At 48.9% G+C, this 23,032-nt stretch overlaps 1 protein-coding gene across 3 annotated transcripts in view; it reads right to left on the reverse strand.

Annotated features, from left to right (window-relative positions):
• POU2F1 (POU class 2 homeobox 1) overlaps positions 1 to 23,032 on the reverse strand; it is a 107,822-nt gene that overhangs the window by 61,806 nt on the left and 22,984 nt on the right. Inside the window, exon 1 of one of the 3 annotated variants that reach the window (XM_053659325.1) lies at positions 4,288 to 4,601. The exons of 1 other annotated variant lie outside the window; for it this stretch is intronic. The gene's annotated coding sequence lies outside the window, so the exon portion shown is untranslated. Of the gene's footprint in view, positions 1 to 3,504; positions 3,567 to 4,287; positions 4,602 to 23,032 lie in introns of those variants that run through there. One more of the 3 variants, XM_053659324.1, reaches the window with a different exon arrangement.

The following is a 23,032-nucleotide window of genomic DNA, read 5'->3' on the forward strand; positions in this document are numbered from 1 at the left end:
AGCTGGAACGCACACGTGTGAACAAAGACCGCACTATACTAGTTAGTAGGGGCAGTAGTCACAGCTCAGTGAGCATGTGTACTGTGTGGCCGTTGCATTCAAAATGACTGACACAGTAGACAACAAATGTGCATCAAATTTTGTGTTCAGTTTGAACATTCCTCTGTAGAAAGTACTGGGATGATTCAGAGGCCGCATCCGTGGGCAACCAGTGATTGGCAGCTTCATCACAACAACCCACCGGCTCACGTATCATGTCTTGTGCTGTTTTTGACAAAACATCAAATCACCGCAGTGACTCAGCCCCCGTACAGCCCAGATTTGTTGCCTGGTGACTTCTGGTTTTCCCAAAACTAAAACCACTTTTGAAAGGGAAGAGATTTCAGATAGTTGGTGAAATTCAGGAAAATATGACAGGGCAGCCGATAGCTATTAGAGAACTGTGTGAGGTCCCGAGGTACCTACTTTGAAGGGGACTGAAGCGTCATTGTCCTATGTACAATGTTTCTTGTATCTTGGATCTTTTTCAATAAACATCTCTATTTTTCATAGTACATGGCTGGACAGACCTTATATACACACATAATAGGCACAGATGGGTTGATGTAAGTTGCTATCACTGTATTCTGAGAAAAGGCACAGGATCACATTTTGTCTGTAGAAAATGAGGAAGGTCACTACCTGGCACACCAATGTGGAAGTCTGTTCGCCGTCATTGGCTGCCCACCACTCTGCTGCAAGGCCCCCGAATGCAGTGAGCTCAGCAGCCATAAGCAACGAAGAGGGTCGGCACATGCGCTGACTCTTACCTGCCATGTCTGAACTGCTGTAACTAATTAGTATGAATTAGTAAATAGACCGAGAGATATGACTAATTAATAAAGACCACCTATGTTTTATGTACTGTACTCAGGGCTCACGTACAATAACTAGCCCATACAAATTTTCCTACACATTTGTGATGTTTCTAATTATTTCATGAAAATGAATCAAATGAAGTTGAACAGTGCAAACAAAAATCAAATATGCAAACAGTTCAAACTGTCTTCTTAAAAAAAGTTATTTCTGTAACAGAAGGGAATCATACTATTTCATAACACATAAAAGTCAAGATGAACATGAAATTCTGCCACAATTCTCTCAGAGTGGGCAAAAGTTTACTAGGATGTGCTATGACATTCTACAACTGAAAAGAAAGAAACTGAATTCTTCCTCTCTTGAGGGAAAAGGTCCGATTTGTATACATCTTAAGTTCTTTAAGAAAAAATTTTTAAAAATCAGCAAATTATAAGAGGATTTGCCTAAAACAAAACAAACACCACCTGGAGACAACACACAGAACAAACCTGAACTTCAGCACTCGCCCCCAAACCCTCTAGAGCAGAAACTAACAAATAAGAACACCCGCCCACCCTTCCCCTTCCAACCAGTGTAAGGATGACAGACTCGTACGTTCCTCCCGGCTGGTGTTCACCGGCTCACCTAGAACCCTCTGACTCTTCCGAAATCCCCCCAACTTAAACCAGATGCAAATGAGTCAGGTGTGGCCCTTGCAGGGGCAGCCCCGCTAGACCCCAAGTCCCTGCGGAAGCGCGCACAGCTGGCAGGGGCCACGCAGCTGCGCTGGCCTCGGGCTGGCTGAGCAGGCTTCGATGCTCAGTGAGTGAAATAACAATTATTCCTTGTAAAGAACAAATACAGCCATGGCTGGCATGGCTCAGTGGGTTGAGTGCTGGCTGTGCAAACCAAAAGGTCATTGGTTCAATTCCCACTCAGGGGACATGCCTGGGTTGAGGGCAGGTCCCCAGTTGAAAGGCAACCACACATGGCTGTTTCTCTCCCTCTCTTTCTCCCTTCCTTTCTCTCTAAAAATAAATAAAATCTTTTAAAAAAAAAAAGAACAAATGCGAAACAAACATACCCATCTTTGCTCGAAACATCAAGCAAAATAACGCCAAGTCTTTTCCTTGCCCAGGAGCGGCTTTCTTTCTTTTTTCTTTTTCTTTTTTAAGGATTTTATTTATTAGAGGAGAAGGGGAAGGGAAGGAGAGAGGGAGAGAAATATCAATGTATGGTTGCCTCTCGTGAGTCTCCTGCTAGGAACTGGCCTGCAACCCAGGCATGTGCCCTGACTGGAAATCGAACCATGATACTCTGGTTCACAGACCTGCGCTCAATCCACTGAGCCACACCAGCCAGAGCCAGAAGCGGCTTTCTGTCTGGTGGCAGTGACACAAGTGTGTTGAAGAGTCACAGGATGCCAATTATCAAATGGCGATGACTCTTTCACTAAAGAAACAGAATAGTTTAAGATAGTATTCCCTGTGGGTCACTTAATGTTATGACCAACGTCCACAGAGAAAAACAATAAAAGTTCAACCTGAACAGTGGTAAATATTGTGCATCTTCTACTTAAATAAACTGAATATGACCATTTGCTGGTTTTACTTGAAGTTAATATTTCCGCAGCGGGGACTCTCAGAGAGCGGTGCCTGCATCAGCATCGCCAATATGCGTGGAAGCACCCTATGGTCTCAGGCCCCACCTCGGGCCTTCTGAGCCAGAGCCTGTGCAGGAGACCCAGTGGTCGGGGATCCACAAACCCCACACGAGTCTGAGGCCAAGGTCTGAGGCCCATGACTCACTGTGCACATCCAACTTCAGAGACTGAGGTAGGAAAGAGAAAAGGCAGCACTTTCTCTCTCTGCGACACTAATGAGACACAGCGGCAGAGAACAAAATGCAAAGGGGAACTCGAGGGCCTCTGAATGGAATCTGCTGGCTGGTATCTCCTGGTCCGAAAGACATGCAAAGAGTGGCTCGTCATGTCCTTCCCGCGCATGACAGGCACAGAGAGAATTTGTGTACCTTTGTGATGACAACTCAAGGGAGCAGTGTCCCTGCACATATGACAGTCACTACTGTCCCTAACTCACTTCCAACCACTGAGGCCTGCAGACTTGAGGCAGCAACCTAAGCATTTATTACTTTATAATAAAAAAATAACTTTTCTAAGATGTTCTATGTGCATGCAGGGATGACTCTGAAGTTTAAGTCATAAATTCGAACACCCCTCACTGCTACTAACGTACAAGGATGACAGTTCTTCCTTAGTACCCACCCCTGGAGGTTGCCTTCGTCGCCTACGACTTGAGTCTCGTCCCCAGGCCTTCGGCGTACCCACCCACAAGTCTCCCTGCCTCCTGTACACACCGCGTGAGTAGCACTTCACAGAAACAGCTAAGCCAGTGACATGGAAGTGACCAGAGACAGAGATCTAACGCAGAAAAAACACTGGGTAAATCAAACATGACCGATGCTCTTAGTATTGATGAATTCAAGCCACCTGAATAGTTTTCTGCAGCTCAAAATTAAAAATAACCTGCTAATACCTTCAGTATTATGCTTGCAAAATGTACTTTTAAAACTATATTTTCAAGTTAATCGAGACAAGTCACATTTTAAAAAGCCCATACAGTTCAAAGGAAGTGTTTGTTTACTTACTCTCAGGACCGTTACGTAATCTGTCTGCTGAAGGGACACGCGATGACACTTTACTCTGGGTCACTGACGCTGCACACAGGCAGGAAACAGAAAGCAGAGATGCCGGGTCCCGCAGAGGTAAGGCCCGTGGGACTGGCTGGGCGGTGATAACGTAGGTGTGACAAGTTATGGTTTACACTCGAACATCTCACCTACAATGTCACACAGTGTGCTTGAGTGTGACAGTTGTGTCACAAAATGACGTGCTTACAATTTTGCAGTAAAACATTTTGTCATTAAAAAGGTGCACCACTACTGCTGGCCCCTGTATTGGACTTCACTGCTGGCTGTCATTTTCTTTCCTTAAATTAGAAAACGCATAATTTTTAGAGATGGTTTTAATTTAATGTTCGAGGAATGTTTTCGCTTAAGGAGAAGATTCAAATCTCAATTTCTAAGCTTGATTTATTTCCAGTAATTATTCTTCAGGGAAAGAAACGCATGAGAAAGAAAGTATACGGTCATGACTGTGAGCCACACCAACACAGCGACGGAATGAATACGGGCGGGAGACTCTGATTGACAGGCCCCTTCCAGACACCCTCAGTGCCCTCCTCACGGTCACGCCGATCTCGAAGCACTGTCTTTGTGCCCCAGTGGGCCGGAACTGATCCACAAACTCCGGTCCTGTCCAAGTGCGGGCTGCACAGGCGCAGTGCATGCTGGTCGCCCTTCCCACTCTCCCCACAAGGAAAAGGGCAATGACATTCAGCCAATGCCCTCAGCTCAAGGGAAGGACATTACCTGCGGCCCCACAGCTATCGAGTTATTCTGGAATGGACTAGCACTGGAACGAAACGTTCTGGAACGGAACGGCAGTGATCACTGTACTCCATTCTGGCCGCTGAGACCAAGGAAAGCGCTCCCTTTTTTCCGGGCGTAGGCACTTTGCGCAGAGAGCGAGGCTCCTCCCCCTTCTCTGGACGTGAGCAGGAAGCACATTTCCCTGGCAGCTGGCAGCTATTTTGCAGCCCTGAGGAAAGGAGCCTGAGGGCAAAGCAACACCTGGGTCCCAGTCCTGCCTCCCCTGCAGCCTCTGGCCTGTCGGGCTGATGGCCAAGTGGATTCCCTTGTGTTTCAGCCAGTTTCGGTCTCTACTACCTGAAGCTAAAAGCGACCCACCGATAACAAATATGTAAATTATTAAGACTAATTTGGTACTTGTAAATTAAAATCAGAGTTTTCAGACTATATAAGGATTTGTTTTCTGCTAAAACATGGGGCTGCCACACAATGTTTGGCAACTTTGCAAAACTCCCATCATACATGCGCATCCTAGACAAGCTGTAATTTCCAAACTGTGGTCTTACGATTCACACACAGTGGCATTGAGCTATGGTTTTCAGTCTCGACTCCACTTTTCCCTGCACACCAGTCTCACTCTACACGTGCAACACGTGCACCCGCATTACTAGCTGTCAGTTTCCCAAAGGCTTCTGTGCCTCCTGAAAACCACAGTTCTTCCACGCGAGGTCAGGCCGGCGAAGCAGGCACATGAACCTGCTGTCAGCTCCAGTGTGGGCGGCACCACAGGCACACGCCCCAGGCCTCCACGCCCCACAGCCCTCGCAGGCCCTGCTCCCTCAAGCCCAGATGCTCCTGCCCAGGTGGCTTCTTCTGGCTACTCAAGTCTGTCTGCGTGTCATCTCCACGGCAAGACCTTCCCCAACCAGTCAAAAAAGCATGCCCCTTCCCAAGTCACTGCCATGTCACCCTGCTTTATCGCTCCCTGTCCTCTCGTCACTGTAAAACGCCAAGCTGCCCGGGCACAGGCATCTCAGCAGTGCCATCCACTGTCACCTCAGTGCACAGGAGGGCCCGACAGGTGCCCCGAACTGGGTGTTAAGTGGACGCACGGAGCCAAGAGAGCCCACTGGCACTGAGTCAGGGATGCCAGCCTAGGTCCACAGCATAGCGCCCTGAAAGAAGCCACTTCCAGAAGAGACAGGAGTGTGTGCTGAGAGAACCCATCTACTAATTTTGAGGACAGGCAGCCCCTTTAACAAAATCCTACTATACTCCTGATAGCATATTTGAATTTAAACAGTTAAAATATTTTTACATTTGCAATTTATTGTTTTTTAATTTTTTATTTAGTTATTTTTCAAGTACAGTTTTGTTTATTTCTCCCATTCCAGCCCACCCCTCTCCCACGCACCCCACCTCCCTCCCATTTCTACCCCCCTTAGTTATTGTCCCTGTGTCCTTCAGTTAAATATATTTTTAACTAGCAAATAGTTCTTTTGTAAAATCAGGGCCATAAGGGAGGAGGAGTGCCTCTGCTTGGTGACTTCGTGGCCCCCGCCCAGAGTGCCAGACCCTGGCTCAATCCCTCTGTTTTGGTCCCTAGATTAGCGTGGGTTCTCGGAAGTGATCCATTCAGAGCTGCCTTCTAGCTCACTGACGTGAGATCTGAGAACACGGTGAGCAGAGACTCCAGACCCCAACTGTAAGTCCAGCCTGATGTCCGGGTTCTCGGTAAATAGGGGGACTCAGTTAACACCCACATTAAAATACGCTCCATGGCTCATAAATGAACACATGCTTCTCAGACACTCAGCTGCTCCAAACCACACCCCGGAGTGCAGCTGTGCCTCTGAACTCGGCAAAGCAAGACGACCCCTGGAGGGAGTCCTACTGCAATTCCAGCTTCTCATCGAAAAACTCGGAACAAGAAGTCACTTCCTCTATTGGCCTTGGTGAACAAGAAAGCGCACTCTGTCGGGAAATGGGTGAATCCATGTTAGTCAACTACTTACTACGTGCCAGGGTCTTAAAACGGGGGTGTGGCGTTTACTTAGATTCACTCTCGTCACCAACTCCTTCGCTCACCATTCTCTCCTACATTCCAGTCTCTCCTCCAGAGCTGAGGTTCTTCCTCTCGTTCAGTACATCCTCTGAAATGTCCTTCAGCATAGGTATGATGGGAGCCAATTAAGTGTTTATTTGTGAGAAAATGTCATTTCTTGAATGAAAGTGCAGCTGGGAAGTGTTAAGCTTGGCAGCTATTTGTCACATCGCTAAGCCCGCAGCCTGTGGGCTTCCACTGCCACCGGGCATGGAGGCGGGGACGTCGCTCCGTCACAGACAAGTGTCTGTTTCTCCTGCCCCTATTAAGACATTTTTTATATTTTATTTTCTAAAGTTTCAAATAATATATCTAGGGATAGGGTTTTTATCCATCCAGCTTGGGCTTCCATTGTGCCCACTGAAGCTGACAATTCAGGCCTTTCATCCCTTCTAGAAAATTCCCAGCCAGTAGGTATTTGAACTGCCAGTAGCTGAGACTCCCTCTATTCTCTCTGGAGCTCCAATTAGATCCATTTCAAACCTTCTCCTTCGATCCTCGACGTACCCTCACTTCTCTGTCACACTTTGTCCTTCATCTATAGCACTGCGGCTGCACGTCTAATTCCCAGAGATCTGGCGTCGATTCACTCTTCAAAAAGTATCTAAGCTCCTCCTTAGTTTGCTCAGTTTCTTCTGTGTTTCGGTGACTATTTCCTTCCTTCCTACAGATGTTTGCCAAATCTGCCTGGTCATGTTTATGCTCTGGTTTTTGCCCGTGTTTTCAACCCCCTCTTTTATTATTGAAATACTTTCCATTTTAAAACGAACTCTGAGTAAGTCCAGTCGTCTGAAGTCCTCCGTGGGGAGGCGTCTACTCCTGCTCAACAGCAGCAGGTTGCTTTGCTGCAAGTCTAGTGCTGGCTGGTTCCTTCCCAGGTTCTGCAATTTGGGCTCCAGGCTCGCATCTGGAAAACGAACCTGGAGGCATCTGAGAAGCTGGGGTGCCAGTACCTTCCTTCAGAAAGGCCACGTGCTTGCCCCTGGCCCGCCCAAGCACTCTGGCCCAGGACCACTGTTACCGAGTTATCACTAAATGAAGTAGGACCAGAATGACTGCCAACTTCAGGCTTCGGCCAATGAGTGAGTTGAGGCGTGATGGAGGGGAGGACAAGAAGGCAAAATGGGGGGTGACGGGGGGGGGGAAGGGGAGTCGGGATGTGTTTAACCACGTGCCAGAGGAAGAGCTTCTGCAAACAGTGAACTCACAGTCTGTGGTGACAGGGAAGGGCCCCTGCCTCTGTCCTGGTCACAGCACTCCTGCACATGAGGCCTCAGTCCAGAACCGCACCGCATGGCAGGCAACCCTCCACCCTCCACTTCCCGTGCCAACTGGCACCTGTCCCCCTCATCCTAACCATGCGACAGTGCCCTTAAACCTCCATGGTGACTCCAGAACTATCCCACAGGTGAAGGGCAGGGACTTCTATGTCTTCAAGCTTGGGCTTTTCTTTATTCAAGTAATGAACTAAATCTTCCTTATTCACTGTTTCATCAATCAGTCACCTTGCCTGCTATGCAAGAGTGCTTGCGAGAGGGCAATACAGTGAAGAAGGATGCAGCCCAGTGAACAAAGACGATCCCTGCTGAAGGCTCTATTGCAACCTCTAATCCAAGGCCACGTTCATTATCCTTTTCTTCCCTCCAGCCTGAGTGGAAGACACACAGTGAGGAGCAGGTCAGCACCGTCTGAAGTCCCAACCACACAGTGAAAGGAGAGGTCAGGCCAGGTCTGCATGTGTGTTTGGGGTGGTGGGGAGGGGACAGCATTATACACACAGGCTCCTGCACCTCCTACTGCCCACCATTTCCGAGCCTCTGCCCTGGTGATGTTCTGGGCCAGGCGACCCTTTGTGGTGGGGACTGTCCTGTGCACTGCAGGACGTGCAGCAGCACCCATCTCCCCTCGACTGTGACAGTCAAAAATGGCTCCCAAGGAGGGGCAAACTGTGGCCTTCCAGAACAGTGCTCTAGACGCCCACAGGCAGGCTCATGCCAAGTGCCGACACCACGAAACTTCAACAGTTTTCCCCCCAATTTTAAGTTTGGTTCCACATAGGTTATCCTTTTCTTGTTTGCCATTTAAATCTTTTTTTCCTGTCATTTCTCAGTTCCATCCCAATGAAAAGTAACGTTAAGACAACACTCCTGTAGTGAAGCCGTCCACCTGACAGCAGAGAGCCGACACCCAAGGGGACACAGGACAGATGAGCATGCTTCCACTGCTACGGGAACTGTGCTCACAGTCCAACCGACTCCCACGTGTCTGTTTCATTACTGAGAGGGGAAACCAGCTCATCAGTCTGTAGTGAATGTAAATCAAAGTGGTTATTTTTAAAATACAGGGCATTAAAAGGCACAGAGCAGCAGAAGAATGGCAGTCAGATCTGCCTCCCTGCACCAGCCCAGGCTTCCTGGGCTGATTTTGTCTCCTTGCCGGGCTTCCCTGGGTGCGCACCGCTCCCGTCTCCCCAGCAGTTTTCAAAGGGGCTAAAGCCACTCTGTGAGAAGGCTGACGACATCAAAGCCCCGCGGCCAGCTGGCTGTGGGTGGCCTGGGAGGAGGAAGAGGGAATGTGAGGTAACGAGGGTCTGGTGTTTACCTTCTGTACGGGCCATGTGGACGACCAGAGGCACTGGGCAGAGTTCTCGTTTGCTCGAAAAAGAACAGGGGAGCCTAACGGGGAGGGCTTTGTTCTCCAAAGGGGTCTCCTTCCCCCTTTTGTGCTTCACTTAATTCCCGGCCTCTGAGCTACTCTTGAACTTGACAGGCTGGGAGAAAGAAAGAGCAGAGAGGGGAGCTGGACACACAATGAGAAGGGGAAAGGGAGGATTTTAAAGAGAATTCATTTAAAAAAATTAGTTCTACTGCCAGCCTTGATGAAGTTTTGAAACTTTAAAGGAGTTTGAGAGCATCTTTCCTGTGTTGACAGAAATTCAGTTTTCCCAGAGATTGCAACAAATACCAAAACAGACAAATAAGGAACAGAATGTTGTAAGAACTTCTTACGTTTTTCTGGTATACTGTGTTTCCTGAAATAACGGTAAGAAAGTATCTGATTCTCCACAATTACATGGAAGATGGCATCCTACCAGGCAGGATGAATCGCAAGGTGCGTTCCAGGTTTGGTGGAACCTGGCTGGCCGATGCACCCAGAGCTCCGCCAACCCACCACTGCCACCTGCAGGACCAGCTCATATGAGAGTTCCATGCGTACTTCAGGCCTAAGACTTTCAAGAGGAAACAAACATCACAACTAACCCCAGCGGGAATGGCAGCACTTTCCCAACAGTGAGTAGCTACACATGGAGAGCAAAGCCGTCGGCGCCTCTGGACAGCGCTGGGTCTCCCTGACCGCAGACACAGAACTGCCAGAAGGGCCTTGGAGATGTTACGGGTCACTACAAAAGGCTCCTTCAAAACAGGGGTCGAGCTGACTGCAAAGCAAGATGACTGTCCCATGGCTTCAAAATAATGGATGCCCCTTTCCTGACTGTAAACTATGCATCCATTTAAAACACCTGAGCACGTCTGGCATGTAGGAGGGGCACCCTGCTCCCACGGGTACACTAGTATTCTCCTTCCAGGTCTTTCTTCTGTGCCTATCTGACAGACACAGTTTGGTATTGGAGGCCAAACACACTAGCTTTTGGTGTTTTTTCACCACCACCCCCATTTAATATGTTTTCTACCTCCTTTCATGTCAATCCACACACACTGTGGTGGTGGGTAGTGTTCCGCCCTAAGAACGTACTAATGACTGGTATTGCTGGGCATCGGACTGCTTCTCCAACAAGCATTAGGAAAAGCACTGTGTATCTCTGGTGTAAAAGTTTCTGAAAATTAACGGCTACAGGTAGAACTCCTAAACCAAAAGGTACAAACATTTTAAATTTTAAATACTATCCGACTGCTCTCCACACGTGTGCCGCGCCACCTCCTAACACTCCGTGAGGACGCCTGTCCCCAGACCCTAGATAACCACCTTCAAATATGCGACTCAGATAAATTGCTTTAGTTTTCCATCATTGTACAACTTCTACACGTGAATACTCTCCTTCAAATCGAGCACAGAAGCCCTGGCTGGTGTAGCTCAGTGGACTGAGCGCAGGCCTTCGAACCAGACAAATTGGGCACAGAATACATTTATTCCCCATATTTACTGATGAAAATATTTTATAGAAGTAGCATTACTTGTAAGCTGCCTTTAGAACCAGTCGCTACATCACAGTCCCATTTAATTTCATCTTACAACAGAACTACTACTCAAGCTCAGTACTCAGCACAGTGTATTCAGAAAGCACTAGGCATCTCCAATCTACCCTTAGAATAAAATGTGCTACAATAAAGAGATTCAAAGAATTTGCTGCAGGTCTCAAAGGCAACTGTAAAAAAGGCAGGGTCACATACGCAAATGAGTGGCCTCTGCAAAGGAACTATTCTGAAGACAGAGCATTCAGTCAGATTCATGTACACGAGTGTGCATGTGTGCGGGTCAGAGTGTGCTCGTCTGCGAGTCAGCGCAGCTGTTCCACTCACACCTCACGGGGACACAAAGTTGTGAGGGTCTGTGGATGCTGACAGCGTAACTGGGTCTGAGTGTCGCCCCCCCTCCCCGCCCCAGGCAGGCTTTTCCAGCCTCCCCAGATGACACTCGTCCCAGCCCCAGAAACTGTTGCGGACAAGGCCTGGCCTGCGCAGTGTTTAGCAGCATTCCTCGCCTCTAATGACTAGTGCCATTAGCACCACCCTACAAGTTGTGACAACTAAAAATGTCCTCAGACACTGACTGCCCAATGTGCCCTATGGGGCAGAACCAACCCCAGCTGAGAACCACTACCCCAGGCTCACTAACAGAACTATCACCACATTTCACCACCGCGTGTGCCGACTCGTAAGTTCAATTTTAAAAGTTTACACATATATTTTAAATACTTAAAGTAGTTGTCAAGTTCTTATAAACCTCCACCCACTCTGCACCGTCAGTGAATACGGCAGCCCCGAAGACACAGACTGAAACAAAAACACTGACTCGTCTAGTCACTAACAGATTTCTAACAATGGTGTTTCACGAGGGTCCCTAACTCTGGGAGTCGGTGACTTGTTTGTTCCCACCACTGTGAACTGTCCTGCTGTTAGGCGTCTACAGTGTATCCAAACCCATCATTCTCTGCTTTCACACCAACACAACTTTCACACCAACCAACAACGCTTCTCATCCCAAGAGACTTTAACTGCTCTCTCAGCTCCCACTCTAGGCTCCGGGTCTCTGCCCACCGACCATCCATGCGTCTGTCCCTCCGCCCATCCTTCCGTCCACCAACTAGGAATCTCTGAGCATCTGCTCTGTGCCAGATGCTCCACACTGAGCACACATGAGCACACGGAACTCTCACAAAACCCCTCCCGCTGGAGACACCGACATCCGGACAGTGGCGGGCGGGCAGTGAGTGCCCCGGAGAAGAAGAAAGTGGGAGGACGGTGGGGTCGGGCCCGGTGTCACCCACAGTGGCCTGGGATGGGTTCCCCGGTGCTACGGAGACCTGAAGGAGCCGGAAGCGAGCCGCAAGGGCACCTGGGCACGCATCCCGGGTAGAGAGGGCGGCAGGCCGCCATGGCCCATGTGTCATGAACGGGGGATTTACACAAGTAAATGTGGCCAGTGAGGTAGGAGTGCTTGGATCTGGGGTGTATTATTAATTACAGCGGCATTTTCAAAATTGGATCATGTCATTCCTTGACTCAAAGGAATACTTTCTTTCCACTGCACTTTGCATGAAATGAGAAGTCCTCAAGCCGGCCCGCACAGCTCTGGCCCGGACGACCTGCCTCGCTGTCCCGCCTCCTCTGATTGCAGGCATCGGAAGGTGTCCGCCATGCTGGCCTTTCAGGTCCTCTGCCACCCAACTCCTTTCCACTCGGGGCCCTGGCGCACACCGCTCTCCGTCCGGAAGGGCCCTCTCGCCTCCCCCCCTCACCCCCCCAGCTCACACACATGGGTTCTCAGCGTGGAACCCACTTCCTTGAAAGGGCCTCCCGCCACACCACTCTGACTGCCCTCGCTCCCGCCCCATCCAGTGTCTTGAGTTCCCGGGAGTCGTCTTCCCTGATGGGGCCACCCCAGGTAATGCCTGCAGCAACTCAGTTCTACCGAATGAGCAGTGTTCGTCCCTCGAGACCACAGGCCGTAAGGAGAAGGGGCCACTTCTGTTTCACTCCCTGTCACATCCTCAGGGTGTGGCACAACGCAGGAGCCAATGTGGTGAGATCACGCTTCCTGAACAAATGACAGGACTTTCGTCCCAGCTCTGCCAGACAGGGGCGGGTCACCGACGTCCCAGGGCCCTCACCGTGCTTCTCACCTCCCGACTCTGAGAAGACACAGAACTGGAGGAAATGAGACGGAGAAAGGGGACACCCCAGGGGTCTTCAGGACAGTTTTTCCGAGGCAGGCAGGGCACGGTGGGAGGCAGAAACGAGAGAAGGCTGGACTGTTCGGCCTTGCAGCCCGGCCCTGCTCCAGCAGCCAGACGGAGGCATGTGCATGAGCAGATCCGTGTGATCGGAAGGGCCCCTCATCTGTGATATACGAGTAACTGAGGAAGACTTTGAAGGGGAAAACTTAATTAGGATCCAACAGGTGAACAGGGCTTTGACTAGTTTTAAAGGGTAGTTGGATATAAGAACATACACATATATACACATATTTTTATTACACACTAGTTAAGGAATATTCTACCATTATTGTTTAATAACTCAATTAAGCCTTCATTTATTTTAGTTATATTTATACAGAAACAAAAACATGACCCAACAATTGAAAATACTTCCATTTTCCCATTCATTCGTTACTCGCAGTTCGACCAGGTTAATCTTCCAAAAGTGAGGCTCAGATCACATGACTCAAAAACCCGAGTGGCTCCCCACTGAACCCGGTCCGACGCCCCAGCCTGACATTTAAGACCGTACACAAACCAGCCCCGACTTACCGGCCCTGCATCCCAGCCAAGTTAAACCGCTCCGCTCCCAACACAGCCAGGCTGGGTGCACACTGCCCCGTCTCTCCGAAATGTGGTGCCGCCCTCCACTCCCAACCCCCCCATTAAAATCCCACCTTCCTCGGGCATGACCGCCCCTCGTTCCTGCCACTCTCGTCTGTCCAGCCTCCCACGTGGACACATGGAGCCGTCCCCCCTCCGACGCTGCCCCGCCAGCTCTGCGCCTCCCTGCAGCCCACGGTGAACGGCTTCTTCCCAGTCATACAGTTCTGATAACATGATTGATCTCTCCAGTTAAAACAAAGTGTAAACAACCTCTAGCCCAGTTCTGTGAAACTAGATGGGTACATATGTACATGAAAACAACTATATTTATAATCTGTAAACTGACCCAAGAGCCTGTTCTTTTGACGGCAGGAACTGTTTCTGATTCACCTTTTGTTTCCACAAATCTTTGAACAAAGTACATACTTAAACAACTCTATTGAATAAAACAGTCAAAAACTAAGTTGAATTTGCCCTTGGCCCTGGCTGCTGTGGCTCAGTGGATTGAGTGCCAGCCTGTGAACCAAAGGGTCGCTGGCTGGTTCAATTCCCAGTCAGGACACATGCCTGGGCTGCAGGCCAGGTCCCCAGTAGGGGGCGCGTGAGAAACAACCACGCATTGATGTTTCTCCCCCTCTCTTCTCCTTCCCTTCCCCTCCCTCTAAAAATAAATGGATAACCTTTCAAATGTGCCCTCAGGTCTTAGCCACAGAGCCACATTAGCAGAAAGAAGCCCGCAAGCCCCCGCACTGCACCAAGCCACCGTCTGAGACCATGCGGGGCGGGGAAGGTGTGGGTTAAAGTGCGTGGGAAATACTACCCTATACTAAGAAGCTTCCTATACAGTTAGGACATGGGACATATTTCAAAAGCAGCCAGAAAACAATCAAAGTACAAAGAATCAAATTCCAATCATGAATTTTACGACACCTGGTGCTGCTAATGAGTGCCATGGGCAGTCCAGAGGGGAGGGAGCAAAGCCAGCTGGCCTGGATGAACAGTGCTTCTGAGAGGTCTGGCCAGACAGCAAGACGAGGTGTGATGCCCCAAACCACTGTGCTCCCCAGGCTGCGCCAAAAGCCATGTCCATCCCCTGTTAAAACCACACACATCTTGGTTTTTGCCCTGACAGATGTGGCTCAGGGGGCCGGGTGTCATCCCACAAAGCAGAAGGTCGCCGGTTCCACTGCCAGTCAGGGCGCAGGCCTGGGTTGCGGGCTGCGTCTCTGGCAGGGGAGTACGTGTGGGAGGCCATCAGTCCGTGTTTCGCTCTCACATCAGTGGGACTCTCCCTCTTTCTATCTTTCTCCCTCCGTCCCCCTCTCTAAAAATAAAATCTTTAAAAAAAATCATATAGGTCTTGGTTTTAAGGAGAAAAATAATCCATGCAGAGCACCTATGTCTGACCTATAAACATCTGTGCTCACTGGCCCCATTTCCTGCACCAAGGTCCGCTACTGGTGCCGGAAGGAAAAATCCAGAAACCCCGAAGGTCACTTTCTGTATCTCCTCACCTGCAATGTGATGGGGGAGGGGCTCGAACCCGGCCGGTCCAGGAAGCCAAATTACATTCTAAGAATGAACTACGTAAATCAGCACGGCCCCTGCATGACTCATTCTGACAACTATGTCCTTAAGCCTAAGTAACAGGACAAATTCTCAACAGGTCGTACTTGACTGGAAGTGCTCTCACTTCTGTTCAACCGTTTCAAGTTAGAAAAGTCACAAACTCATGCAAATGAAAGCAGAGTGGTTTTAAGTTGAGACCTTAAAGCCACCTGGCCTGGGTCCACGTTCCCAGCTCTGAGCAGGCTTCTGTACCTCAGTTTACTCATCTCTGAAATGAGAACAAAAATAGCTCGCAACTGTCATGAGGTCCAACGAATTAATGCATCGAAGCGCTAAGTCCACTGACCTAGCAGACAGAAAGCACCCAAAGACTTGCTTCTAACTGTTACCAGCACCCAAAGAAACGAAGGGCACTAGTTCCGCAATAGCACAACAGTAAACGAAAAGTATTCCAAAAGTGACAACGGACACCGTCTCTGCATGTGAAACACACACACACGAAACACCCGAGCTCACACCGCACACCAAGTCAGCTCCAGGGAGACGGACGACCCAAGTGGGGCAAACGAACTTGAAAACTGTGAGAACAAATGAGAGAATCTGAACATGGAGAAGAGAAAGATGTCTTTAATAAGTACAAACCATTTTTAAAGGCCAATAAATCTAACAGTGTTAAAACTAAAAACTGTTGTTCATCAAGAGTCCACTTAAAAAAATGCAACTACAGGAGTCCGGTCAAGACGGAGGTGCAGGGAGAAACCCGGGCTTCCTCACACAGCAGAAGGAAGGCAACTGCCAGTCTGAGATCAGTAAGTGACCAGTTGTGCCCGAAAATCAACCTGCATGGGGCTCTGACAACCAAGGAGTTGAAGAGCCTTCCACCAGACCAGGAGGAGGGACGGAGAAGTCAAAAAACTTATATATACAACCAATGGACATGAACTAAGCTGGGAGAAGGCTGGAGGGCTGGAGGGTGCAGGGCGGAGCGGGGATAAATGGGGGGAAATTGGGAAAACTGTAATAGTATAAGCAATCAAAACACTTAAAAAAATGCAACAATAGCCCTGGCTGGCATGGTTCAGTGGATTGAGCACCAGCCTGTGAACCAAGAGGTTGCCAGTTCAACTCCCAGTCAGGGTACATACCTGGGTTGTGGGCCAGGCCCCCAGTAGGAGGCGTGGGAAGGGCAACCACACATTGATGTCTCTCTCCCTTCCCCATTCTCTAGAAACAAAAAAAATCTTTTAAAAAATGCAACAGTAAATCACAGGCTAGGAAATCATATTAGAACACAACCAAGAAAGGATTAGAATCCAAAAAATTCCTACAATTCAGTGAAAGAGAAAACAACCCAATGAAGAATGGGCAAGCTATATTACCTGCCAACTCACAGAAGAAACACAATGGCCAATAAGCATATGAAAAGATGTTTATCTGATTGCTAATAAAGAAGATGCAGCCCTGGTTGGCAAGGCTCAGTGGACTGAACGTCAGCCTGAAGGTTGCCGGTTCGATTCCTGGTCGGGGCGCGTGCCTGGGTTGCGGGCCAGGCCCCAGTTGGGGGCGTGCAGGAAGCAACCAGTCAGTGTTCCCCTCTGCCGATTCGCAAGGGCAGGGTCTGCACTCTGTCTGTCGAGTCCCCAGCTGGCAGAAATTCTCTCTGAAGGCTCACTCGCTGGCAGACCACTGCCTGTGCAGAGTCACTGCCCAGCGGGTGCTGGGGGGACAGCAGCTGTGAGGACAGCAGGTGGAGAGCGGTGGCACAGGCCACCAGCCAGAAAGCGTCCCCACGCAGAGACATGACCAATTTGATGGTGTGGGACATGAAATGCTGCCCCTCCAAAACTTCTGTTCTTCTCATTAGTAGACTTGTATTACAAAAGCATTTTCTCAATAATTATTTTTAAATTTTTATTTATTGATTTGAGAGAGAGACAGGAAGGTAGAAAGAGCAAAACATCAGTCTGTCGTTCTGCTCACTCACACATCGACTGGCTGACTGCTGTATGTGCCCTGACTGGGGACTGAACCCACAACCTTGGCATGTTGGATGACATCCTTTTAAAGAAGCTGCCTAGCCAGGGCTACTCAATTATTATTATTATTATTATTATTATTATTATTATTATTATTATTATAGTTTGAATTTCATCCATTAAAAAGTATGGAACTTTATTTTCTACATCATTATCTTTGATTTTGCCTCTTCTACAAAGTCTAAAACATTTACTCTCTGGGCCTTTACAGAAAAGGTTTGCCAGCCTCTAAATAAGAACAACGGCTCTAAATGTTAAATCTTGTGTAAATTTAGGTAAGCTGTTAAACTCGTTGTGTCTTAGTTTCCTCATCGGTGTCTGCCCAAAAGTGTTGTGGTTAGACACAGAAGTGATAACTTCCGGTCCAGATGGCCACGTGGGCAGGCATGACTCAACTCTTCACACAAGAGCATCAAAATTACAATTAAAATACAGAACGAGCATCACTCAGACCGTCAGAAATGGGGTTGAATGGAAGTATAACAACTAGAGAATTAAAGAAACCGCATCCATCCAGACAGGCAGGAGGCGCACAGGTGCAGAAGGGGCTGCTCCCACAGCTACGAGTGGTGATAAAAATTCAGGAGGGACATTTCAGGAGTGAGGAGGCCCAGCCCCCACCAGGCCCCCCAGCCCAGGGTTCCAGTGCCAGGAAGATAAGTCCCCATCATTTCTGGCTGCAAAAACCAGCAGGGATTGAGTCAGTGGAAGGAACTGCTGGAGCCCCACGCAGTTCCTCTTAAAGAACCCACACACGGACTCACCTAGTCAGACACACTCCCTCTGGGCTCCAGCAGCAGAGTGGCAGCTGGAGGGGCACCGGTGACGTGCAGGGAGGACCTGAAGGACCTGGCATCGAGGTGAGCAGAGGCCATTGTCCCTTACCTAAACCCTCCCTCCACAGACCACAGAGCCAGAAAGCTGGGATCACATCTGAGACTCCGTCAAACTGGCTAACACTGTTTGACCTCTTCGGAAATGCCCTGAACTCCACACCACACAAAACTAGGCCCACCCAAGCTGCTTCTCCCTAGGAATGGCTGGTCTTGGCTCATTCTGCACAACTTGCCACATCCTTTCGAACAAGAAACAGCTGGCCTCGGTGAGCCCCAGGCCCAGAACTGGCAGCCTAGATTCACGGCTTGGCTTCGTCTGGGGGTCTCCAAGCCCAGCACAAGCAGCAGCCATCTCAGATGGCTTCACAGCTCAGGCGGGATGACCCCGGGCAAAACACAGGTCGGGGCTGACCTTGGCCTGCAACGCCAGGGAAACCCCAGGGCCAGCGCCCCCAGTGGACAGCTACAGACCACACTGGAGCACCACCATGCTGCCCCTGCACAGCTGGTCCTCCACAGAGAGCAGAGGCTGATGGTCAGTGGTCACAGCCAGTCCCTGCAGCTGACTGGCCTGGGTAAATCCTCCCACTGATCTGCCAGCAGCAACCAGGGCTCACATACACGAGGAAGGTGTTCTCAGCCCACACAAGGGGCTCACCTTGGGTACCCAGCTTGGGTGATGGGGAGGCTGTGCCACTGGACCCTACGGGACACTTACTACATCAGGCCACTCTGCCAAGATGTGGAGTGAAAGCAGCTCTACCTGATACACAGAAAAACACAGGGAGACTGCCAAAAGGAAACAAAGAAACATGGCCCAAATGAAAAACAGATCAAAACTCCAGAAAAAAACTAAATGAAATGGAGATAAGCAATCTCTCAGATGCAGAGTTCAAAACACTGCTCATAAGGATGCTCAAGGAACTCAGCGAGGACCTCAGCAGCATAAAAAAGATCCAGTCAGAAATGATGGATACACTAACTGAAATAAAGAACAATTTACAGTGAAACAAGAGTGGAGTGGGTAAAGCCGAGAACCAAATCAATGACTTGGAACATAAGAAAAAAAAAAAAACAGAACGAGAAAAAAAGAGAATCCAAAAAAATGAAAATAGTATAAGCACTCTCTGGGACAACTTCAAGAAGTCCAACATTTGCATCATAGGGGTGCCAGAAGGAGAAGAAAAAAAGTAAAAAATTGGAAACCTATTTGAAAAAATACTGAAAGAAAACTTCCCTAGTTTGGTAAAGGAAACGAACATGCAAGTCCAGGAAGCACAGAGAGTCCCAAACAAGATGAATGCAGAGAGACTCACCCAAGACACATAATTAAAATGCCAAAGGTTAAAGGTAAAGAGAGACTTAAAAGCAGCAAGAGAAAAGCAGTTAGTTACCTACAGGGGAGTTCCCATAGACTGTCAGCTATCTTCTCAAAAAAGAAATTTTGCAGGCTAGAAGGGATTCACAAGAACTATTCAAAGTCATGAAAAGTGGGGACATACAGCCAAGACTGCTCTTCCCTGCAAAGCTGTCATTTAGAATCAAAGGGCAGATAAAGAGCTTCTCAGACAAGAAAACTAAACTAAAAGAGTTTATCATTACCAAACCATTATCATAAGAAATGTTAAAGGGACTTATTTAAGGAAGATCAAAACTATGAACAATAAAATGGCAAAAAAAATACATATCCATCAACAATTAAATCTAAAAAACAAACTAACCAAACAAGAAGAACAGAGACAGAATCATGGATATGGAGAGCATTTTGATGGTTGCCAGATGGGAAGGGGGTAAAGGAAAAGGCGTGAGGAGGGGAGGGGATTAAGAAGTACAAATAGGTAGGTACAAAACAGCCACAGAAATGTGAAGTGCAGTGTAGGAAATGGAGCAACCAAAGAACTTATATCCATGACTGATGGACATGAACAATGGTGGGGGGATAGCCTGAGGGAGTGGGGGGTGCTGGGTGGAGGGGGACAAAAGGGGAAAAATCAGGACAATTGTAATAGCATAATCAATAAAATACAATAACAAAGAAACAGAAATAATATATAGAGAGAGCACCTAACCATTAGGAAGAGCCCAACAAATACTGAGCGTTATTACTAGTGGAAGAAAACACACAAGTAAAAGCAAAAATTAATACAAGTATACAAGCTTTGCAATTTCTCCTAAGTGCCACGAGGAAAAAAGGACTGAGCCCTAGCTGGCGTGGCTGGTTAGAGTCGCAGTCTGGGCACATGCCTGGGTTGTGGGCCAGGTTCCCAGTAGGGGGCGTGTGAGAGACAACCAATCGATGTATCTCTCAGACATGGATGTTTCCCTCTCTTTCTCCCTTCCCTTTCTCTAAAATAAATAAATAAAACCTTTAAAAGAAAAAGAAAAAAGGACTGAGAAAGGTAACTAACAATCAGGATGTCAAAACACACCCCAGGGCACATTCGGAAAGAGGAGAAACCCAGGGATATAAAGGGGGAGTTGCTGACTCTTGTCCCCCCACCTCTCACAGAAAAGAGGAAGAGGCGCCCAGCTGTGAAACTCCTGGGCTGACACTCCTAGCTCAGCCGGGAAACCTTGGGCAAGGTATTTAACGTAAACCTCAAGCTTCCTCTTCTGCAAAATGGGGGCTAAAAACACTGGCGGCCCTCCGAGACCCCTGCACGCTTGGAGAGTGTGAACGGCTGAGCATGGGGCCGATCCTCACCACCACTGTTCACTGAAGTCCTGTCTAAATAGGTCCCTTAACGCACCCTTCAAAGCCAGTCATGTATGGTTTATATTTCCCATGGTCTCTAATGCTCTTGCCTCAAATCATGGTTACTAAAGCTTTTATTTGACTCCTCAGCAAATTTCTTTACAGGTGAAGTGATTGTTTACTCTTGGCCCTTTACATGCTAACATTTTCCACTGAAAATCACTGACAGGCTCAGAAGAAAGGTATTTTTCTATAGGAAAGAACTGCAGTAACTGATCTCAGGCCAAAATGCCATCCACTCCTCATCATTTGGACACAGCAGATACAGTGCTACTATGGGGCTCTTCCACGGTTTGGTCTCCACAGAACAAATGAAATAGAGCCAATGCCTCAAAGGAGTTGTTTGTAACAACTATCTTTCTCACGCTCACAGGAGCACTTGCCGGCTTTCCTGTTTAAATCAAAGGAAAAGCAGTGCCAGCGTCAGACTTCAACGTGCGCGAGCGCTCCCTGCTCCAGACGAGAGCTGTCTTCAGCACTACCTGCTCTTGTGCAGGACGACAAATGGCTCCCGCAGGACAGTCTACAGCTCACCTTCCCGACTTAATAACAATCTTGTCGCTGAGCGTGTCCAGGGCAGCAGATGGCATCGAGAAGCAGCTCAGTTATAAATTTAGGAACAAAATAAAGGTCCTGGGAGACGCCTGCACAGGCGCAGCAGACAGTGCAAAGGGACTCCACGTGCACAGGGCTTTGCTGCTGTACAGGCAACTCTCCTGCAGCAGCAACACATGGGGATGGTGGCCTCCGGTAAAGGCCGGCTGTCTGGGGGCACCGGGCCTCACACAGCAGCACACACTCGCCGAGACTCTTCTGAGCAGCAAAGTCATTGTGCTGCCGGATCTCCAGGAGCTTTCCAAGTACAACAACTTACAGCAAACCCTCTCTCCTTTCATCCACAGGCAGCTCGTCCTAAGGCCATAGTTTCTCCACTTTTCTGGTAGCACAAGTAAGATAACCAGTAGAAGCATCACTGAGTGGGAAGTCCAAGATCCGCATTCGAGTCTCAGCCATCACTTTTCAGAAGCTCCAGCCGCTTTCAGGCCAAGCCGCTTGGCCTCTGTTGAACTCCACTTAGGGACTCAGGGTTGTGCCCCGTGGCTATCCCATCAATTCTTCACCTAAAAGTCCACGTCATCTCTGCCATGTTCCCCCACTTCTACAGTAACAAAAGCCATGATGTTTCTCTATCAGTTACGACCCTACCAATTTCTTGGAAGAGGAAATCTTAACACAAACTGAGATAAATTAAGTGGGGGAGGGGTATTTATTGGCTTGAATAACTGGAATAGCCAGAAGCAGAGTAGAGCTCATTGCAGACACTCAAGCAGTATCTTCAGGACTTGGTATTTTCTCCACCTCCGAGCACTGTCCCCTCCCCGCATCCCTGCCTGCCCCGCCTCCCTCTCTTTTTCTGACTCTATTCTCAGTCTCCACATGGGGGTCGGACAACTGAGGCTGCTCTTCCCTCCCAGCAGCCCTGCAGGTTGAAGTCCTGCAAGGATGCCTTCCCCACTCCACCCCCAGCTCACACAAAAGCCAAAGAGATAAGCAGCTTTACCAGAAAAGCTGCCCACCACTCCCTGGGGACTCAATCCCAAAGGCGTGGCCTGAGAGTCCGGGGAGCAGTCCCTGTGAGCAAAACCACAGATGTCCTTCACACCTTCTCCTGTCCAAGGCCGAGTCCCATGCTGAGGCCCCCACTCCCACTCCCTTCACTTCCCTCATCAGCTCTACCCCCACTTCCAGAACCTAATCACCCTTCGCCTCACTGTCCGCCACTTAGTCCACAATCTGGATAACTGAGAAATTGCCGGCTCCCCCTAGGTGCCTCGATCCAACCAGCCACCGAGTCTTGGTTCCGGTGTCCAAGGGACTCTTGCCTGGTCATTGTGCCCACAGCTGATGGCCCTGCCTCAGTCTCACAGCACTTACTCAATCTGTACCCCGTGACACCTGTGACCTGAAGTTCAAGTCTAACCTTCTTCTCCTTTCTTGATACTTCTTAATGTCTCATTTCCCAGAGCATATAAACTACCTTATAGCTTAATCATGCCAACTATAGGCAATTCCCAAAGTTGAGTAAGCTGATTTTTACCCGTCCTTTTGTTCACATTGCTCCCCAGACTGGAGTTCACCTGGGCCACTCTGTGGGTTCAAGGGGCAGTGCCCTGCTCTAAACCCATGGGGGAACGAGGTTCAGCGACGGCGTCCCTACTTCTAGGAGGCCTGTGCCGAGTGCCCACTAGGACAGCTCTCATCGTGCCCTTACTGGACCCAGTCCGTTCCTCCTCACAGCCCCACACCACCTCCCACTCCCACTTTACAGGCCTGTCCCCTTCTTAGGGTTCAAGAGCAAACAAGCAATGGGATCATTAAAAAGCCATGTAAAAATGCAGAGGT

Source organism: Artibeus jamaicensis, unplaced genomic scaffold (genome assembly GCF_021234435.1).
Source record: "Artibeus jamaicensis isolate MK-2021 breed Jamaican fruit bat unplaced genomic scaffold, CSHL_Jam_final scaffold_625, whole genome shotgun sequence".
Lineage (NCBI taxonomy): Eukaryota > Metazoa > Chordata > Mammalia > Chiroptera > Phyllostomidae > Artibeus > Artibeus jamaicensis.